At 40.2% G+C, this 20,297-nt stretch overlaps 1 pseudogene across 1 annotated transcript; it reads right to left on the reverse strand.

Moving 5' to 3' along the window:
- Window positions 1-1,075: 1,075 nt before the first annotated feature.
- On the reverse strand, window positions 1,076-3,256 carry LOC143555288 (epoxide hydrolase 1-like; annotated as a pseudogene). Its single transcript, XR_013139174.1, has 3 exons — window positions 2,596-3,256; window positions 1,385-1,632; window positions 1,076-1,321 (listed from the first exon to the last, which is right to left on the reverse strand). The product of XR_013139174.1 is annotated as an epoxide hydrolase 1-like (transcript).
- Between the last annotated feature and the right edge of the window lie 17,041 nt (window positions 3,257-20,297).

Below are 20,297 nucleotides of genomic sequence, written 5' to 3' on the forward strand. Positions count from 1 at the left end.
AATTAATCTAATTGTTACTATATTTGTAAACAATAACAGTCTCGCATGTATATACAAAGACAATTGTGATATACAAAGATATTATATACATATAATCTAACCCTATAGAATATATACATATTAGTATGGCTCTTGAGTTGGTAATACAATTCGTATTTTGTGACTGAACCACTTGTTCGGAAACCAGCTTTTTTTTCTTAAATCATATTATCACACTAATAGCATGCTTGCATATTTTATATAAACTTGATGAAATAACGTAAATAGATATTTTTTAATATAAAAGCATAGAAAGACCCTTATGGGTACCTGGATGGTATAAAGTGATAAAGATTTGATTATTTTGATTTGAAATTTTATAATATTTGGTATCAAAAATTTTTCAGCCTAGCTATATTGTTTTAGTCATGGTTAACCATCCCATAACTGACTCGTTATAACATTCAAAACCGATTAACCGAAACCGTCATAATGGATCGGTTATGGTTATCTATTAACCGTCATATTGGTTATGGTTATGTGTTTGGCCCAAAACCGCCCCAAACGACCCATACACACCCCTAGGACCTACAATTGTCATTTGCTTGTTGCTTTTTTTTTCTGTTTTTTTCACAATACAAAATTCGCAGATAGATTGTGTTTAGTTTTACTTACATAATTATTTATTTATTGTTAATCTTTATTTCTTATTGATTCCATCTAATAGTATTTGCACTCAAAGTCATCTTCCTACTAATTTTTTCTCGGAAATGGTTCAGTTTTTTTAGTATTGTATAAAACAACTCGGTCAATACTCTAAGCTAGGGCTTGTGTTTTTCTTTTCATTTATATTATGTTGAGAATCATGAAAATCTCATATCAACCTAAACTTTACACTTCAATGAAAACGGTAAAATTGAAAAAAGTAAAATTTTATTATAAACACGAGCATTCAATAACCACATATTTAGTCACTTATTTTTACCTAATGGAAGATCTCAAAACAAAATTCTTCAATAACCACATATATAATCACTTATTTTTACATAATGGAACAGAAAACTTCATTGGATCATTTATGAAACAGAAATTTAATTTAGAATTTATTTATGAAATCAATTATGTGTTTGTTGATTTCATGAGGCTTCTCTTGGTTGATGTAGTGGGCTACACCTTCCATTACCACAACTTCTTCCAACAACGGAAGATCCTTCTTAAACCCGCCATGGTTTATGTAGTCCTTGATACCCCGTTGTTATAGGCAAGGTCCATGTCTCCGATTACAAATTTTGTTGGCACCATAACTTTAGCACCCCTCCATGCTGAAGTCAGTTCCTAGCTCCTGCAGTCATTCAACCAAAATCAAAATACATAATGGACCACTTTTTGGCATTTTTTTACTTACAAATGAAGAGCTCGGTAATAGTTGATTCCTCCAGTAATTCCGCCCTCCTTCTCGTGCTCGCGAGCGAAGTACTCGATGTCTTCTTCAGACAGCCAAGGTGGTAAGGCCACTGGAACACCAGGCGGTGAATCTAGAAACCCTTTACCTTTAGGGAGCAAAAATGGTCCTGGATCTCGTAATGTCAAGATCTTTTTCATGAAAGTTTGATAACTCATTTTAGCAAACTCGGCTTCAATATCTGCTGGTTTCTCCACCGTAAATACACATTAAAAACAACAAACAAAAGTTGATAGACTGAACAAGTTACAATGTTAGCCAACTTGTAGTTATCTATTATAGTTGTTAATTTTGTATATGAATGTTTATTGTTTGAGTATTTAATTATTAGTTATGTCATCATGATCTTTTATACAATGGTGGAGGGAGTGCATGTCCCTCCCATCATTCACACTCTCTCACCGGCGAAGCATTCTTGTGGCCTGGGTTGCCTCCCCCAACCTTCTTTTTTTTTTTTTGCTAAGGAGTGTAAATTTATTCGTTTTCAATTGAAAATCTTTATATGTAGTGTAAATTTACAGGTTTTTGTCCGAAATTTAGAGTCCGACCCCTCCCGCATATCTTTGAAACTTTGCCAATGCTCTTTTCGCTCCAAACAAGTTCCACATCATTTTATTCCTAACCATCTTTAACCAACCCTAATCTTCTTCTCCAATATCAAGTCACCCACCTCTCACCGACCTTCGGCACAGCCACCACCATCAAGCTGTTGGAATGAGCATACAATCGTAGGTCAATCACACAACTGAATTAAGAAACCAGGAAAGACTCAAATGCTTGATTGAATTGAATACGATGATATAACGTATTCATAAAACAAATAACGTAACCTAGAAGAATAGGCTTAAGACTCGGACTCCAGAACAACTTTGGCAACGGCCTTATTGACTTGATCCACCTTAACACTAGGTAGGCCCAGCAACCCTTATTTGAATTACTTAATCATCACTCACCCAATTTGCTATTTCTAAAAAAAATACGAAGAAAATTAAAGATCGGGATAGCCATGCCATGTGTGATCAAATGTCTTCGGTACCAAGCCCTACGGGACGGTGTTCCCGCTAGGACACTCCGTCCACCCTAATCTCTCAACACCAAAAGACTAACTTTTAGTTATTCAACACATAAAATATTATTTTATTTCGTTATGATACCTGATATCTATTCATGTAGTAATCATCTCCGTACTCACGTCTTAGCATCTCGGCCAGGCCTCCATTTGGGTTCCAAGGAGTGAATAATACGCTAAGGTTCACCAAAGCTTTGACTCTATCGAGCCTAAACATGCACAGGTACCAAGCAATGTACGCACCCCAGTCATGACCACAACAAAAACCTTTTCACCTTGATCCTTTGTGATGGCATCAAGTAGCCCAATCAGGTCTCCCACACAATGCGGGACGGTGAACTTGGTGTGGTCGTTGACTGGTGCACCCGTAGTCTGACCATAGCCGCGAAGGTCTGGTGCCACGGCTCGGTAACCATGATCAGCCAAATACACAATCTGGTGGCGCCAAGAGTACCAGAGCTCTGGGAATCCATGAAGGAACAAGACTATTGGACCTTGACCCTTTTCGGCTATGTGCATGTTGAGCCCATTTACATGTATGGTCTTGTGCTGTATCCCCTCCATCTTCTTGTTTTGAGTATTAATTGCATATGAACTATGGGCTCATGTGATTCAGGTTAGGTCCTTATAGATTATAAGTTGAGTGAAGATTATGCTTCCACGTTAATAGTACCATGAAAGAAGATAAACACATTGAATTTATGGGTTCGGACGCCAATTAATTTGGAAAACTTGCTGGATATCTTTCTTTTTCTTTTTCTTTTTTTTAATCCCTATAAACGGCAATCATTTGTGTTTAGTCTTAAGACTGTTATTTCTAATTTTTTTTGTTTTTGCATTTTTTTTTATATATATATCACTAACTCTAGAACCCGTGTATTACACAAGTTTAATCAATGTGTAAATTATAATGAATAATCTAATACAAATTAAAAAAATAATGAGAAAGGTGACCGGACTATTATTGCATGGGTTGGTCTCGGTTGTGTCCGGCCAGATTTCGAACTCCAGTTGGACCAAAAAAATTGGATCTGCATACAATATGTACATTATGTCAATATATATGCATACAATATGCATGTAATGTATGCATACAATACATGGTTTCTGTCGGAATCTTTGCACTATATACATACAACAAATGCATTACACATTATATCCAAGAAAACCTAATCATTATAAACTATCAACGCTCACATTCTTTTCAGGATTAACAATATCTAGTGTCTCCAAAATCATACATTCTATTATTTTCTTTTCATGGTCGGATTTAGTCGGTCTCTGTTGTATTTGGCCCAAACCAGCCTGATAACTTACTAAAATCTTAGTTTTATGACACTATGAAGCATGGTATTACATACAGTTGTAGACTTGGTGCTTCTTAATTTGCAAGCTAGATGATGGAGTGTAAAAGAAATAATAAAAAACAAAAAAAAATACATTAAAAATGGAAAATAAAAGTTATAAACACCTAATTTGAGATCATAATCCGCACACAGCTGAATAGGGATATTCCAATTTGAAAGCATTGATTATTCAATGACTATATGGATGTGGTATTTCAAACATGTTGGCACAAACTTCTTCGATTGATTAAATAAAGAAAAGGACATAAATTGAAAAATAAACTTTTAATAAAAAAAAAAAAGATTACATGAACTGAAACAGTTAATCATAGAACCGTAGCTATAGTTAGTCTAAGTAAACAATTTCAAACATATTAAATAATGGACAGGGTTATAAATAATTAAATGGGTTCTGTTCGGTTTGACTTGTTACCTTCAAATTACCGCATCTGGTTTTATTCAAACTTCTGAAAATTGAATATGAATCAACGATGATCATTGATGCAAACTTGCACCCATCCAAAACGCAGGAAACAAAGCTTATTTGTCACTCTAATATCAACCTGATAATTAAAGAAGAACCCCTAAGTTTTTATCCCGTTGTAACTAAAACAAAAGCCTTTGACAGCCAAAAACAAAAAAATACAACTGTTCATAATTGTAGAACACCAAAACTGTGAAAACTCATTAAACCCAGCTCCGATTACACGAACCCATTGGTCTCCATGATCTCTACATGTCGCTCTGTTCTTTTGTACATCGGCCACTGCAAAGTTATTTGGAGTTCCATATAAAATGACCAAATCTACAAATTAACCGAATACAAACCATAGCCTAGCTCGATCAGTTAGAGATAAAGCATAACCCGAGTTTGTCCGATTCGGTTTATCTTTTATCTGTGACGGGTAAACTTGTAACAGAATATCATCTTTTATCTGTCACACCCGAACCTACGGCGGAATATGCCGGGGCGCGACATATTTGTATCATAGCTCAAAGACACTAATAATAATAATAATAAGTGTCAACATCTAAATTTATCTATTCACAACAATCGTACACAAGCAATTCAAATGAAAAAGAATTTGATACAACATTTAAACTTTATAAATTTTAGCCTAAAGTCCAAGTCTATGTCTTCAATTCAAATAACTTTTTATAACAACCTGCATTATGCGTTAAAATAATTTGTCAACAACACATGTTGGGCGAGTAATTCACAGTTTGGTGTAAATATAATAATATTAATATGAGAAATAAACAATTCCTTGCGTATGTGAATAACATCAATTAATATAAACAAGTATAAGTGTCTTTTCAATCATGCCACTAGAATACGGAAATGAATTCGCAGCCAATAACAACATAAAATAAAAGTAAAAAAAGTGTCTTTTCGAAAATGCCACTAGATTCGGACATGTCTACTCGGACGGCGTATGATCATACTATGAGGATGAGGATGAGGATGAGATACCAACCAACCATAAAACAGTAAACACATAATTCATAATGCAGTCAACAATTAATCAAGCATCATCACAACCACGCAATTAATGGAATTGTGTTTGAGTGAAATAACTAGGTTAGATCCCGTGTTACACACGGACGGAAAATATGAGTATAACAATGAGATATAATTCTAATTTTTATCACACCACGAGTTTAATAAAGCAACAATATAATCAAAACCCCGTGACTTAAACCACCACTTCAATCCAAACATCCATCATCCAGTCCAAACGTTCATAAATAATTTCCCAAATTCCAACAATAAAATAAAATAATAATGTCTCAAAATTAAAAAAAATAACAATGAAAACAATTAATTGTCTTTATTAATCAATATATGATGATTATAACAATTTATTTATAAACTTTCTTCAACTTATGAGTTAATGTTTAAAATTAATGTACAAATTAACATGTGCAAATTATATAAATGGAAAATTGATTAGTTGGAAGCCTATTGGACATGCTAGTTGAATGCCATGTGAAAACCTTGTATTGCTTTAATAATATAATAAGATTTTAAGTTATGCCACATATTTCTAGCTTATACCATGAAACCAAAATGACATTAATTAAAACTTCATCATCTACTGAAGTCATATGTTGTAAACTATGAAGCATAAACGCGTAGATCTTGTAACATAAGTTGTGTATTATAAAAACCATTTTTATTGAAATCATAATACATTTAAGTACACAATATAAAAAATGCTAAAAATATGAATATAACAATGAGATATAATTATAATTTTATTAAACCGCGTGTTTAATAAAGCAACAATATAATCCAAACCCCGTGACTTAAATCATCATTTCAATCCAGGCATACATCCAATCCAAATGTTCATAAATAATTTCTCAAAATCAAAAAAAAATAAAATAACAAAGTCTCAAATTAAAAAAATAACAATGAAAACAATTAATTGTCTTTATTAATCAATAAATGATAATTATAACAATTTATTTTGAAACTTTCTTCAACTTAGGAGTTATGTTTAAAATTAATGTTCAAATTAACATTTGTATATTGAAATTTGATGAGTTGGAATCCTATGTAGACATGCTATTTGAATGCCACGTGAAAACCTTGTATTGCTTTAATAGTATAGTAAGATATTATAATAATAGTTTCTAATACGCATAATTGCCCCCAAAACAAAAATAGAGAAAAAGGGGGAGTGTGATTACTCACCTTAAACAAATAAGGTAGACGGGTGACGCAACGACGGTAACGGGAAAGCGGTTAAAGCGAACAAGTTAGATAGTTCCACGATGAGTCTTGATGATATGCCCTAATTTAAAGTTATAAATAAATAAACAATCTAACGACACAAACGAACAAGACAAAATAACACAGGTTTATAACGGGTTTGGAATCGATATGACGTTAAAACATATTCTATAATAATATTATAATGTGAATTAAAAACGTAAGCAATTTAATTAGTATTACAAGTTACGTATAGATTTAAAATCAATATAAATGCAAATTTAATATTATATATACATTAATATTAAACGAGAACTCGTCTTGGTGATTGGTTTGTTCAAACGAGGAAAATTATGTATTTATAAAAGTTATATTAGGCTTAGTCGGAAAATATATATAGATTTTATAATTACGTAAATTTATTGCTATTGGTGGGATATACTGAGTACATAATTTTTCTACTCTATTGCTATTGCTATAAAGGTAAGACTGTCTACATCTTACCCTCCTCAGACCCTACCATAGCATTGCTATTGGTGGGATATACTGAGTACGATGATGATGAATTACGTAAATTTATAAATATACATTTACTTTTGATTTTGTGTTGTAGGTGTTGTACCTTTTGCTTTACTGTTTGTACATTTCTTTCCTTCATTTTCAGTTGCCAGGTACATAGGCATTGCCACGTGTCTCTGCTATCTATCAGCCCACAGATTCACCTTTAATCTTCATATTAATTTTTCTACTCTATTCTTCTGTTTCTAACCTCCAGTCTCCACCACCGCCTCTCGCAACCAACTCGCGCCACAGATAATTGGCTATCTCTCCGGTCAACAACCGTAATCCACCAAAACTGTCGCATCTCCGGTCAACCCCGCCACCACCACACGATTATGGCAGTCATCACTGCTGTTGCCGGGTTCAGTTTCATAACCTTAGGCGACGGTCGTGTGTTGGTGGCAGTGACCAGTGGGTTGACCATCTGTCGTTGCCGGGTTCCTCCGGTTGGCAACCCTTGGTGGCGGTGGAATGGAGGTAAACATTGTCGCGTTCCGATTTGGAAACCTTGGTTGCAGTTGGGTGTTGGTGGTTTACCGTCAGTGGTGGTTTAGTTGTCCGGTGGTCGGATTTGCCATTGCCGGCTTCCTTTTTGGGACAGGCGGCGTTGGCGTGGTGGTGGCGGACTGCCGGTAAGCGATGGCTGTTGTGATGGCATTGGAGTGGTGATGGCTGTTGTGGTAAGCGATTGTCCCAACTCATGTTTTTCGACCTACTGTTGCCAGCGGCTACACGGTCGTTTATGGCGGCAATGGACTACATTTCTGAGTCGGTTTGGTTGACAAAGGTTATCATGATTACATATCTGAGCCTATCTCTAATTTGATTTGTAAACAACCTTTGATCGTTGGTTCGTTTTTCTCTGGTTTAATATGTGTTTTACCACATAGGATTGTAGGTAGTTTGTTGTTTAAAATCTAAATTTGATAGCGTTTTTGGAGTGTTGTTGTCACACGTTTTCCGGCCTACTATTGTCGGTTGCTATATTGCCGTCAATGGCAGCAGTTAACGGTGATTGTGGGTCGGTTTGGTTGATAAAGGCTATGATGATGATCACGTATTTGAGCCTATTTGTTTTTGTTTCTGCTAACAATTTTTGAATATTGTTGGTTGGATTTTCTTTGGGTTAATTCGTGAGTTGGTTGGGTTGATAAAGGTGTTTAGGTGGTTTATTGGTTGAAGTCTAAACATGATCAGAGTTTTTGTTGCGCTTTTGTCGGAGGCTCTTAAGTGGTTTGGGTGATAAAAGGCTAGGGTGATGGCGTAATGGTAAGACTGTGATGATGACGTATGTATTTACGAGCTTTCATTCTTCGTTGGTTCTCATCCGTTTTTTGGTTTTCACTAGATTTGTCAAATGTTGATGATGAAGACGTGTCGGTCGCAACTTGGGCTTTAATCGTCATCCAAATACCACCGCATTGCGGCGAGACAACCTACTACTTATATACATTTATATACCCACACACAAACAAATATACAAGGAAAACTTTTAAATGAACGATTTGCTTTCGGTCCATTAAACGATTAAAATAATATAGTTTAATATAGACAGATTAAATGATAATAATAATAATAATAATAATAATAATAATAATAATTTTGTAGTTAGTGTTGAAGACTAAAACAACGAGATGTTCCCAAACAATTTCATTATATCTTTAAAATGAGATAATAATAATAATAATAATAATAATAATAATAATTAAAAAGATTTGATGTTGAATTCCTTTTAACTGTTGGCCAAGAATAAAAACCATAATTATCTATTTCACCCCAAATCAAAAGTGTATGAACCCATTCCCATTTAAATCTAAAATTCAATCTCTACACTAACGATTAACAAATAAAGTGACATAGCTTGTCGGAAAAACAAAATGCACGGCGACGGCGGTGGCTCGATGAAGAAACACTAACCAGACCCCGGGCATATTACGGGTAACCTGGGGGTTAGATAGCTGTTTCCCACGAGGGATTAGACCCGGCAAAGATGGTTCTTCTGATAACCTGCAAAACAGACACCGTGAGCTTGTCACTGAGAAGGGGGGGTTCCTCCTTGTGACCACCCTCCGGCGTGAGAATCAGACTAAATTGCTCTTTAAATATAAATGTATATTAAGAGATTGCTAGAGCAGATATCAGGTATAATATGATAAGATATGTTAAGATGAGATGATCATACCATTTGTGGTATTTATAGCCGAAGGTAGGTTTCCAAGGAGGTGTGGCCTGCTGAATAGTATTCCTGTTCCACCAACAGTGGCCTACGCACGTGCCATGCTGGTAGTTGGTGGGTAGGCAGCGGCTGATAGTGACCAGGCCTGCTGTGTACTATTCCTTTTTCACCAACTACAGGCTATGCACGTGGTATGTCAGGAGTTGGTGAGTAGGTAGCGGCTAATAGTGACATACAGTACAAGAGCATGCTGCTCGCCATACTGCTGTCAATGAGCTGTCGTATCTTTGGACAGATCTTTTGCCCATACCTCGTCAGGTACAGTAAAAGATCCTCAGTATCGTACGGACTGGCTCATTTGGGCGGGAGTATTCCCCCTCCCGCCTTTGTGCGGGAATGTTCCCGGCTTGCTCATTCCTTCTTCAGGTGACTGCTGAATTATTATGAGAGTTAAGCCTTGTGCGTGTAGCCATGCTGCGCGGGTGGCCTTCCCTGATGGCCGGTATCCGTAACTGCGGGAACAGGCGGAGTACCTGGAAACCATTGGGAGGCGTTTCCTGCGGGGACAGCTTGCGTACCGCACGTGAGGACGTCACGTCTCTGAGCGTGGTGGGTCCTGCTGATCCAGTTGGTTTCTACGCAGACGTTCCTTTAGTTTAGTCTTGCGGGTTCAACCGCGCAGACATCCGTTAAGGAGTCTTGCGGGTTGAACTGCGCAGACGTCCCTTTTCAAGGTGAGTCTGTGGGTCCAACTGGGCTCTGCTGGGACCTACCTCTTCAAGTCCCCCCAGTCCAATGTTCTTCTCATGAATGTTTAACAAAGTGAGGTGAACTTTTGGACTTTAAGCAAAGGGTTTTTGAAAAGGGTTTAGTTTTAAGGTTTTCCATGGGGATTCTTCCCACGGAAGTCCTAATGTCACGCAGAATTTCCCACTGTTCTGCTTGATCTTTGGGTATGATGCGGGTAGGTCTGTAACCTCCTCGCAAGTCAGGAGCGTTGAGTACCTCTTGTGTAGATTCTCCATGAGGTTTTGGTAGTTTTGAACATAGTGATCAATTATGTTAAAACCACCAATTCCATCTTGAAGTTTCAAACAATCTAGTTCTCGACGTTCCCGCTATGCGGGGATGTTATTCCCGTTTGCGCAAGCATGGCCCAGAAGATCCTTCTTGGTTTCATTTCCCTGCGGAGTGCTAGGTATGTGAAGGGTTTTGCCTTGACACTGTACCTGCACTCGTCTTATAGTTACTTTACTCCCAAGGTATTCCTGGCGTCAATTCCCTGCAGGTGCTAGGTATGTGAAGGGTTTTGCCTTAACACTATACCCGCACCCGTCTTATAGTTACTTGGTTGCCGAGGTATTCCTGGCGTCAATTCCCTGCAGGTGCTAGGTATGTGAAGGGTTTTGCCTTAACACTGTACCCGCACCCGTCTTATAGTTACTTGGTTGCCGAGGTATTTTTGGCTTCAATTCCCTGCGGGTGCTAAGTATGTGAAGGGTTTTGCCTTGACACTGTACCCGCACCCGTCTTATAGTTACTTGGTTGCCAAGGTAAGGGGTATATTCCCGCTTACTTTTGAATCTTTTTGAATTTTGAAATTCGAAGAGTTGGTGAAAGGATAAGAACAGTCCAAACCTCTGAAACGTCGTGCGACGGTTTCTTCTGACTGTGTCAGGACGTGCAGGAAGTTATGGTGACGTGACAGTACATGGTCATTCCAGACGCTTTTTCAGGCGCGTGGGCGCGATTTTTCGGGCGCGTGGCCGCGAAATTAATGGTACGCGTCCTTTCAACAGCTGTTGCCAGCTTGCTTTTCGCCACGTGTCATAGTTTCATTGCACCTTCGATTTCTCTCTCTTCCGCATTAAATTCATCGCATTAATTGCGATTAGTATATAAAGGGGGAGAGGGTTCTTTGTAATCCACACTTTCACTCTTCTCTTCATCTTCAAAACGATTTCCGGCGAATACTCATCTTTTTAGTCGAGCATTCCCTTGAAATCGTTTTCTTCTTTCTGCAAGATGTCTTCACGTGATCTCGAGTCTACAGCCGATGACAAGAGTACTGCTGGCGAGTGCCAGTGTGCTCTGCCTGTCGATCTGTATCAGTACGTCGTCAGGAAGTTCATGCTCGAGTCTCTCGAGCCTGAGTTTCCTGAACCCCATCAGACGGTGTATGATGCCCCCAGAGGCAAGATCGGGGTATATGCTGCATTCTTTGTTTATGGGAATCTTAGGTTCCCATTGACAAAGTTTGTTTACCGTGTCCTTGAGAGGCACGGTGTGCACCTGACCGAGGTGCATCCGATGGCGATTGCCAAGATTCGCCACTTCGAGTGGGTGTGCCGGATACTGGGCATTGAGCCCTTCGTCGACCGCCTGATGACCTTCTACTCCTGGAGGTGCATCCAGGGGTGGTACACGTTGATAACCCGGATTAAGGGTTTGAAGATTTGCGCAACCGAGCGCAGTCTTCGCTCGTGGAAGCGGGAGTTCTTCTACATTTCCGCTCGCGCCATCCCCCTTGCCATGAAATTCAAGAATGGGCAAGCACTTCCCAGCCTTCACGCCTCCAACTACCAGGAGGCGGAATGGTTTGCGAAGATATCCCGAGTCCAATCTCCGGTTTACCGGTTTGCGGAGTCCGGGATGGTGATGCTGGGGATGAGCCGGGTGTGGAAGGTTGCGGATGCGCAAAAGATCCCAATCGTCCTTGAATACGGTTCGAACTCTGTTCCTTACGGTATGCTTTGTTTCTTTTTGTTGATTTAGAATTTCTTCTAACTTCTTTCCTGTTTATTTCAGAGGGGAACGACTTGCAGTCGCTCATGTACCCGCGGGAGGCTAACGGTCCCGCTCGGATGGGTACTCGCGCTTTAGACGAGAACGAGTTGCCCATCCTAGAACAAACGGCGGATCGGTTCGTGGAGGTCTATCCGCTAGGCCATGAGATCCTTAGCGCCAGGCGGCCAGGTAAGGCGCTATTCGACCCTCGACCCCTCAATGTTGAAACCTCTGCTGGAATTCCTCTAATCGTATGTTCTATGAGGAATCCGCAGATGGTCCTCCGTTGGTGCGGAAGAAGAAGGCTGCCGGCAGGAGAAGGTGGCCTCCACTGCCGATCCGATGCCTCGGTCTGATTCGGAGACCGAGAGCGAAGAGGTGGCGGGGAATCCCGGTGGTGATAAGACCACCATTCCGGAGGCTGTGACAACTGTCACCGGAGAGCCCAGGATGACAATGGTGAGCGGCGTGAAGAGGCCGGCTCCATCGGGTTCATCCCCGCCTGTCCGTACATTTAGGCTCAAGAAAACCCGTAAGTACAAACTTCCTTTATCTTTAACTTCATAGCTTAATATCATTAACACTTATCTTCTTTGTGCAGGCGTGGATGTTGACGCATTCCAGGGTGGAGCGCAGAGTATCCCTCCGCCTATGACGGTAGGCTTGGTCAGCCTACCTGAGGCGACGACCCAGGCGCCTGCGCCTGCTTCCGCTGGTTCAGTTGCTCACTCCTTTGAGCCGACTGTTCCAGCTGTGATGACGTCACCGCCGGCTGTGAGTGCTATTTTTACCGCATCTTTCACCGAGCCGGCGGTTACTTTTGCTGCGGATTCCGCGGCGGCGACCGCGGCGGCTTCTACCATGCCTCCGTCATCGGCAACGACGGCCGAACCTTAAGTTATGCATGGGGCTTATCGCCAACCTCTGCCTCCTTCCCATCTGCCTGACCTCTTGGATGGATTTCCGTTGGGTTCAGGTGATGGGTTTGGCGGCTATCGGCCTGTTATTGACCCTACAGGTGCGTAGAGTTCTTTTGGCCCGTTTTATATATATATTTTTTATCATCTTTTCCTAACTGCTTTATGTTTTTTGCAGTGTCGGATTCCAATGAAGTGTATGTTCCACGATGGAACATTCGCCGAGGAACAACCCTTCGCACCCCTGTGGAGTGCGTGGAGTGGGCTCGTCACGCTGCTCCCAGTGGTGCGTTGGGGGAAGCCATGGCTAGCTACCAGGAGGGTAGGCTAACCAATGAGCTTCGGGTTCTCCTGGCCCGGATGCAGCCGCGCGTCGAGCTGCTTTGTCGTGAAAACGACAAGTTAAAAGCAGCTCGTCTTCAAGAAGTAGCTCGGGCGCGGGCTGTCCGGGAGGAGAACGTAAAGCTTACCGCAGCTGCTGCGGAAAAGGAGAAGGCCTTCAAGGCCCTCGAGGTTGAAGTTCAGGCCCGGCTCGAGGCCCGTTCCAAGGCTGCCCAAGCTGTTAATGAACAGCTTCGGCTGGCTAAGGAAACTGCAAGGAACGCAACCGAGAGGGCCACCAAGGCTGAAGCTGTTGCTGAGCCTCTACGCGTGGAGAATGAAGAGCTTAAAGCCAAATTAGAGGCTCTCCAGCAGGCTCATGATGCCTTGGCGATGAAAGACGCCAAAAAGCTCCAGGAGATCTTGGACCAGAGGGGGGTGCTTGACCATACTGAGCGGAAGCTAAAGGGCGTCGAAGAGGCTGCGGCTAAAGAAGTGTTGCTTGCCAACCTCAACAAGAGTGAAGCCGAACGCGCCCGTAACGAAGCTCAAGCTGCCCTCCAAGAAGCTCTGGTTGCCAAGGAATGGCTTCTTCGAGAAGCGTTGTCTCAGGTATGCTTTTCATGTCTTTACGCCTTTCTTTGTAAATAGAAAAGGTTCTGATACTTGTATATTTTCTTGTAGGTTGTGCATCGGGTCTTCTCAGAGACGTCTTATGATGATGCTATGAGCGCAGCCCTCAACGCTTCTCACGAGGATGGGGAAAAGGCCGGCTTCCTGCTTGGTCTAGGGTTCGTTGAGAAAGGCGTCCCGCCTTCCAACTTCCCTTTGTATAATGTTGATACTGAAGCTGTTTACGACCAAGCAGTGAATCAGTATGCCGCCTTCCCGCATCCGGTGGTGGAGAAGGTGAACCAAGTTGCTGCTGCTGATGATGGGCTAGCTATCCTTAAAGTTTTCCTTGAACTGCCACGCTCTACTGATGGTGCTGGTCCAAGTGGAAGTGGCCCTGAAGCCTGATCCTGAAGATCCCTTCCCACTGCTAGGATAGATTTAGCTTGTATAGATTTATTTTCTTGTAGGCGGGTAGTTACCCGGTCATTCTTGTAATGAATCATTGTGAAATATAAATCTTTGTGCGGGTAAGACCGCTACTTTCTTTGGATTCCTTGCTTTATAAACGTTATATGACTTGCATACTTTAGTTTAAATTAGCAATTTTCCAAGTGTAGAATAAGTTAACCTTTGAACGTGCTAGGTAATAGGTTGAAGTTTTGCTTCCTCTTTCGTGATTGTGCGGGTAGGACCGTCACTTGCACTTAGTAGGATGGCTAAACTTTACCTACATCTGACCTGCGTGGAGGTTTTCCTCATCTTTTTTGAAATTTCTAAGTGTTTAGGATAAGTTAACCTTTGAACGTGGCAGATAATAGGTGTGAAGTTTTGCTTCCTTTCGTGATTGTGCGGGTAGGACCGTCACTTGCACTTAGTAGGATGGCTAAACTTTACCTATATCTGACCTGCGTGTAGGTTTTCCTCATCCTTTTGTTAGAAATTCTCTGTTTTGAATAACCGTTCGACGCGCGGTTGTTAATAGGTTAGTGTTCAGTTTCCTCTCATGATTCATGCGGATAGACCGGCACTTTCATTTAGTGGGATGACTGAACTTTTCCCCTTCAACTGACCTGCGTGAAGGTTTGCCGTTTTTTGGGTTTATGCGGGTTTTGCCGCCTTCCCCACGCAACGACTTTCCACGTATTTATGCGGTGAAAACCGGCATATCCGTGTTGAATAAATTAATCGTTCGACGCGCGGTTGTTAATAGGTTAGTGTTCAGTTTCCTCTCATGATTCATGCGGATAGACCGGCACTTTCATTTAGTGGGATGACTGAACTTTTCCCCTTCAACTGACCTGCGTGAAGGTTTGCCGTTTTTTGGGTTTATGCGGGTTTTGCCGTCTTCCCCATGCAACGACTCACACTTATGTATGCGGTGAAAACCGGCATTAGTGTTAAAAGTATAAATGTAAAATCATCAGCATCGATGTTCTAAGGAGAATCATTTCCATTAGAAGTGGCTCTGGGCCTTTTCTTTACAAATTTGGAATTGATTTACATGCAAACTGTGTAATTGAGCTCCCATCCATGTTGTTGGGATGGGAGTGCCATCGAGCCGATACCTGGTTCGGGATCTCGTTCTTTACGCAGCATGTAGTCTCCACATCGAAGCTACAATTTTATTCGTGTTTTCCCCAGCTGGGGTTCTACACGCATCAGCCTGCTCAGCGTTCATTGCGCCACGAGGTGCGCAAGCCTCCGCCCATGCCTTAACTTCATCGAGTGTTTGGCGGGGGAGTCTTGTTCGTTTCTCTAACTGGGTATCGGTGAATCCCAGTGAGCGATTATTTACTGCACTTGCCCCAGCTTGGGTAATTGGGGTAGTGTTCGTAAAATTTACTTCACTTGCCCCGGCTTGGGTAACCGGGGTAGTGTTCGTAAAGACTGTGTAGCCGGTATTCCCCCCAGTAGCTGGGGTTGTGGTTACCGGAGTAACGTTAACCATCTTTCCAGAAGTTTGAAAAAACTGGAGAAAAATGAAGTTCTAGCTTTTATGCACGGATGGCGCCAATGAAGAAACACTAACCAGACCCCGGGCAGATTACGGGTAACCTGGGGGTTAGATAGCTGTTTCCCACGAGGGGTTAGACCCGGCAAAGATGGTTCTTCTGATAACCTGCAAAACAGACACCGTGAGCTTGTCACTGAGAAGGGGGGGTTCCTCCTTGTGACCACCCTCCGGCGTGAGAATCAGACTAGATTGCTCTTTAAATATAAATGTATATTAAGAGATTGCTAAAGCAGATATCAGGTATAATATGATAAGATATGTTAAGATGAGATGATCATACCATTTGTGGTATTTATAGCCGAAGGTAGGTTTCCAAGGAGGTGTGGCCTGCTGAATAGTATTCCTGTTCCACCAACAGTGGCCTACGCACGTGCCATGCTGGTAGTTGGTGGGTAGGCAGCGGCTGATAGTGACCAGGCCTGCTGTGTACTATTCCTTTTTCACCAACTACAGGCTATGCACGTGGTATGTCAGGAGTTGGTGAGTAGGTAGCGGCTAATAGTGACATACAGTACAAGAGCATGCTGCTCGCCATACTGCTGTCAATGAGCTGTCGTATCTTTGGACAGATCTTTTGCCCATACCTCGTCAGGTACAGTAAAAGATCCTCAGTATCGTACGGACTGGCTCATTTGGGCGGGAGTATTCCCCCTCCCGCCTTTGTGCGGGAATGTTCCCGGCTTGCTCATTCCTTCTTCAGGTGACTGCTGAATTATTATGAGAGTTAAGCCTTGTGCGTGTAGCCATGCTGCGCGAGTGGCCTTCCCTGATGGCCGGTATCCGTAACTGCGGGAATAGGCGGAGTACCTGGAAACCATTGGGAGGCGTTTCCTGCGGGGACAGCTTGCGTACCGCACGTGAGGACGTCACGTCTCTGAGCGTGGTGGGTCCTGCTGATCCAGTTGGTTTCTAAGCAGACGTTCCTTTAGTTTAGTCTTGCGGGTTCAACCGCGCAGACGTCCGTTAAGGAGTCTTGCGGGTTGAACTGCGCAGACGTCCCTTTTCAAGGTGAGTCTGTGGGTCCAACTGGGCTCTGCTGGGACCTACCTCTTCACTCGATAAAACACAACAGGGGTCAAAATTTAAGATGGGACAGTTTAGCGCTGGAGTGTGTGCTCCGGAACCGAGTTGGTTCGCCTACTTTTATAGTAAATAAAACGCGTTTCACCGATTGGCAAGTCCGTGATTTTAGCTAGATTATTTTGGCACTGAAAGTCACCAATTAAAGCTCGATAAAAGTGGTGAAATGTTCGGGTCAGAAGATGTAATCTATTGTTAGTTTCGGGTCTTAGTTTAGTGACAAAAGCTCGCCGGAAAAAAATACGTGATGAAGAAAGGCACATTTATTTAAGTTTCAAGATTTGACAAAAATGGTCCTTCTACTTTAACCTAATATAGAATCAAATAATTTCAAATTCACCCCTAACTTTTATAAAACCAATATTCCCTTTTTTTAAATATATATATAACATACAAATTGAAACTTATAATAAAAAATCCGTCGTTTTTTACTAATAACAAGTGTACGAATAAGCTAAAATTTAAACGAGTCGGGTTTTTGGGTTTTAAAATTGACGAATGTTACAGATTACACGAACCTATTGGTCTCCATGATCTCTACATGTCGCTCTGTTCTTTTGTACATTGGCCCCTGCGAAGTTATTTGGAGTTCTATATAAAATGACCAAATCAACAAATTAACCGAATACAAACCATAGCCTAGCTCGATCTGTTAGAGATAAAACATAACCCGAGTTTGTCCGATTCAGTTTATCTTTTATCTGTGACGGGTAAATTTGTAAGAGAATATCATATTTCAGTTGTAATCAGTTTATGATTATATACCCTTTCAACATTATCAACTAATCAAACCTCAAGTTGTGAACAAATCAAGAGTATCAACGTCAATTTGTTAGATCAGTAAACTAATCAAGATGTTTCCTAGTTGAGATTTGAAACATCTAAAACAATTTCACTGACAATATAATCCATTTGTTGAAGTGAGTTTTGGTTCAAGAATTTCATCAAACAGTTTGTGTGCATTAAAAATACTATAGTGTTTACATGAATAGCATCGAAATATACATAAAAGGCCGGCTTAATGTGTTCGGATGCCTAAAACTAACTAAAATGTTGAGACATTTTTTCTCTTTTTTATGCGTATAGCTATAGAGAGTATCTATTAATTATGAATTATGGAATATAGATGATATGTAGTGATAACGGATACATGACATTCCTCCTTAACTTGTGGCCCATCACTAAGTTATTAATTCTAAAAAAACTCACCTTCAAAAACCTGTAATACAAACTTGTGGTCATAACAAATGTCTAGAAACAATTTATTTTATTAGAATAGGTAGACATCCTCCTTTTTTCTCTTAGGTTGTTCGCTATGGTGGGGGCTTTAAAGCCCCTTCACAGTGTCACGTCATCGTCGCGTAGGTACTGGAAGCTTTAAAGCCCCAAACTATAATGCCCCTTATGGTTTGAAGCCCCGGGGGCTTTAACTGTTTTTTTTTTCATAAAGCAAAAAAAGCCAACACAATAAAATAATAGAATAAAAAAACTAAATTAAATTTAAAAACATATAAAATAAAAATTAAAAAAAAAGTTACAATTATTTTATTCGTCGCTACCATTTTGCTTGTTCCTCCAAAGTTGTTCAACCAAATCCGATTGAAGACTGTGACTTGTTTCCCCTCTTCGTGTTCTTAATAAATTTGCAAGTTTCTCATCATCGTTTATTGTTGGATCGGCTATGGCTCATCGTTGTACTTGTCTTAACAAATTGCTCTACCTGAGTCCTCCAATATCATATTATATAAGATAACTAGCTTTTGAACCCGTGTATTACACGGGATTTGTTAAATAATAAAAATAAATAAGGTACGTTTTTTTGAAAGAAATGAACAAAATTAAAGGTAAGAAGAAAATAAAATATATAATACAAATAGTAAAAAGTCTATAATCTCAAATTTAGTAATTAGAATGAGATGAACCACTACAAGTTTACAACAAAATACAACATTTGTTAAAATTGTTTTGACTCATTAGCCATGGATAACTATAGCGAATGAGATGAAAGATTAGAAAATTAGAAGGAAAATTATAACACATTTGTCAAAATAGTTTTGACCCATGGATATGTAGAATAAATAAAATGATGAATTAGAAAATTATACAGGAAATTATAACCCTTTTGTCAATTTTATTTTGACCCATGACGCATGAATAGATATGAATGAGATGAAAGATTAGAAAGGAAATTATAACCCATTTAACAAAATGGTTTTGCCCATAACCCATGGATATGTAGAATGAATGAGAAGAGAGATTAGACCAAGAATGAATGTGCGATTGCCCCATCATCATCACTATTTTCTTTTATTAGTAAAGTTAGATTAGATTAGATTAGATACAAGTGTACAGTATGCTTCTTAACTTATTCATTTGGTGAAAACGAGCCGGTTAGACTTGTCTAACGATAGACCAACGTTTCTTTAATACCCCGGATGCCCTTTCGATGTCCTTTCTTGCGGACTCATGTTTTTTTCTTGAAATATTGACGTTTATCGTCATTCTGCACGTAAAGCTAAAAACCAACGTGGCCCACTCCGAATAAATATCATCGGCTAGATAACATTTGTATTCGTAGTTGACATCATTTGCGAAAAATGAGGTGTTGGTGCAACTCCGCCTATGATGTAGTTAAAAATAGGGGACGAATGTATCACAGCTACATAATTGTTTGCACCGGACATCCCAAAAAATGCATGCCATATCAAAAGATCAAATGATACGACCGCCTCAAGTATAATTGTAGAGCTATAATGATCAGATATTGACCTTGCCAAGCAACTAGGCAGGCTTCCCAATGCCAGCGTGTGCAATCGAGGCTACCAAGCATCCCGGAAAAACCGTGTCTTTGTTGATGAACCTCGTATACTTTTTGTATGTCACTTTGAGTCGGCCTCCTAAAATATTTTTTACCATAAACTTCAATAATAACTAGTATTTATTATTTTAACAAAATTTATAAAATTAACACTCAAAATAATAAGGTTTAGAAATAATAATTAAAATGATAATAATACTCACATTCGCAGAACGTGTGGAGGGGCTCACAACTCACTGTTTCTGACATTTGTAAATACTCTTCCATGGCGTCGCTCATAGTCCCATATGCTGGTTGACGAATTGCAACCATGCATTTTTGCTTAGGAGAAAATCCTGGTTTACCTCTCGTGTCCTCTCGTCGTAGGAAAAATGTATAATCGCGTTCTAAATTACCAACAATTCATGAAAATAGTTGGCGACTCATCCAAAAA

Source organism: Bidens hawaiensis, unplaced genomic scaffold (assembly GCF_021521415.1).
Source record: "Bidens hawaiensis isolate Kalapana, Puna unplaced genomic scaffold, B.hawaiensis_p1.1 tig00018033_1, whole genome shotgun sequence".
NCBI lineage: Eukaryota > Viridiplantae > Streptophyta > Magnoliopsida > Asterales > Asteraceae > Bidens > Bidens hawaiensis.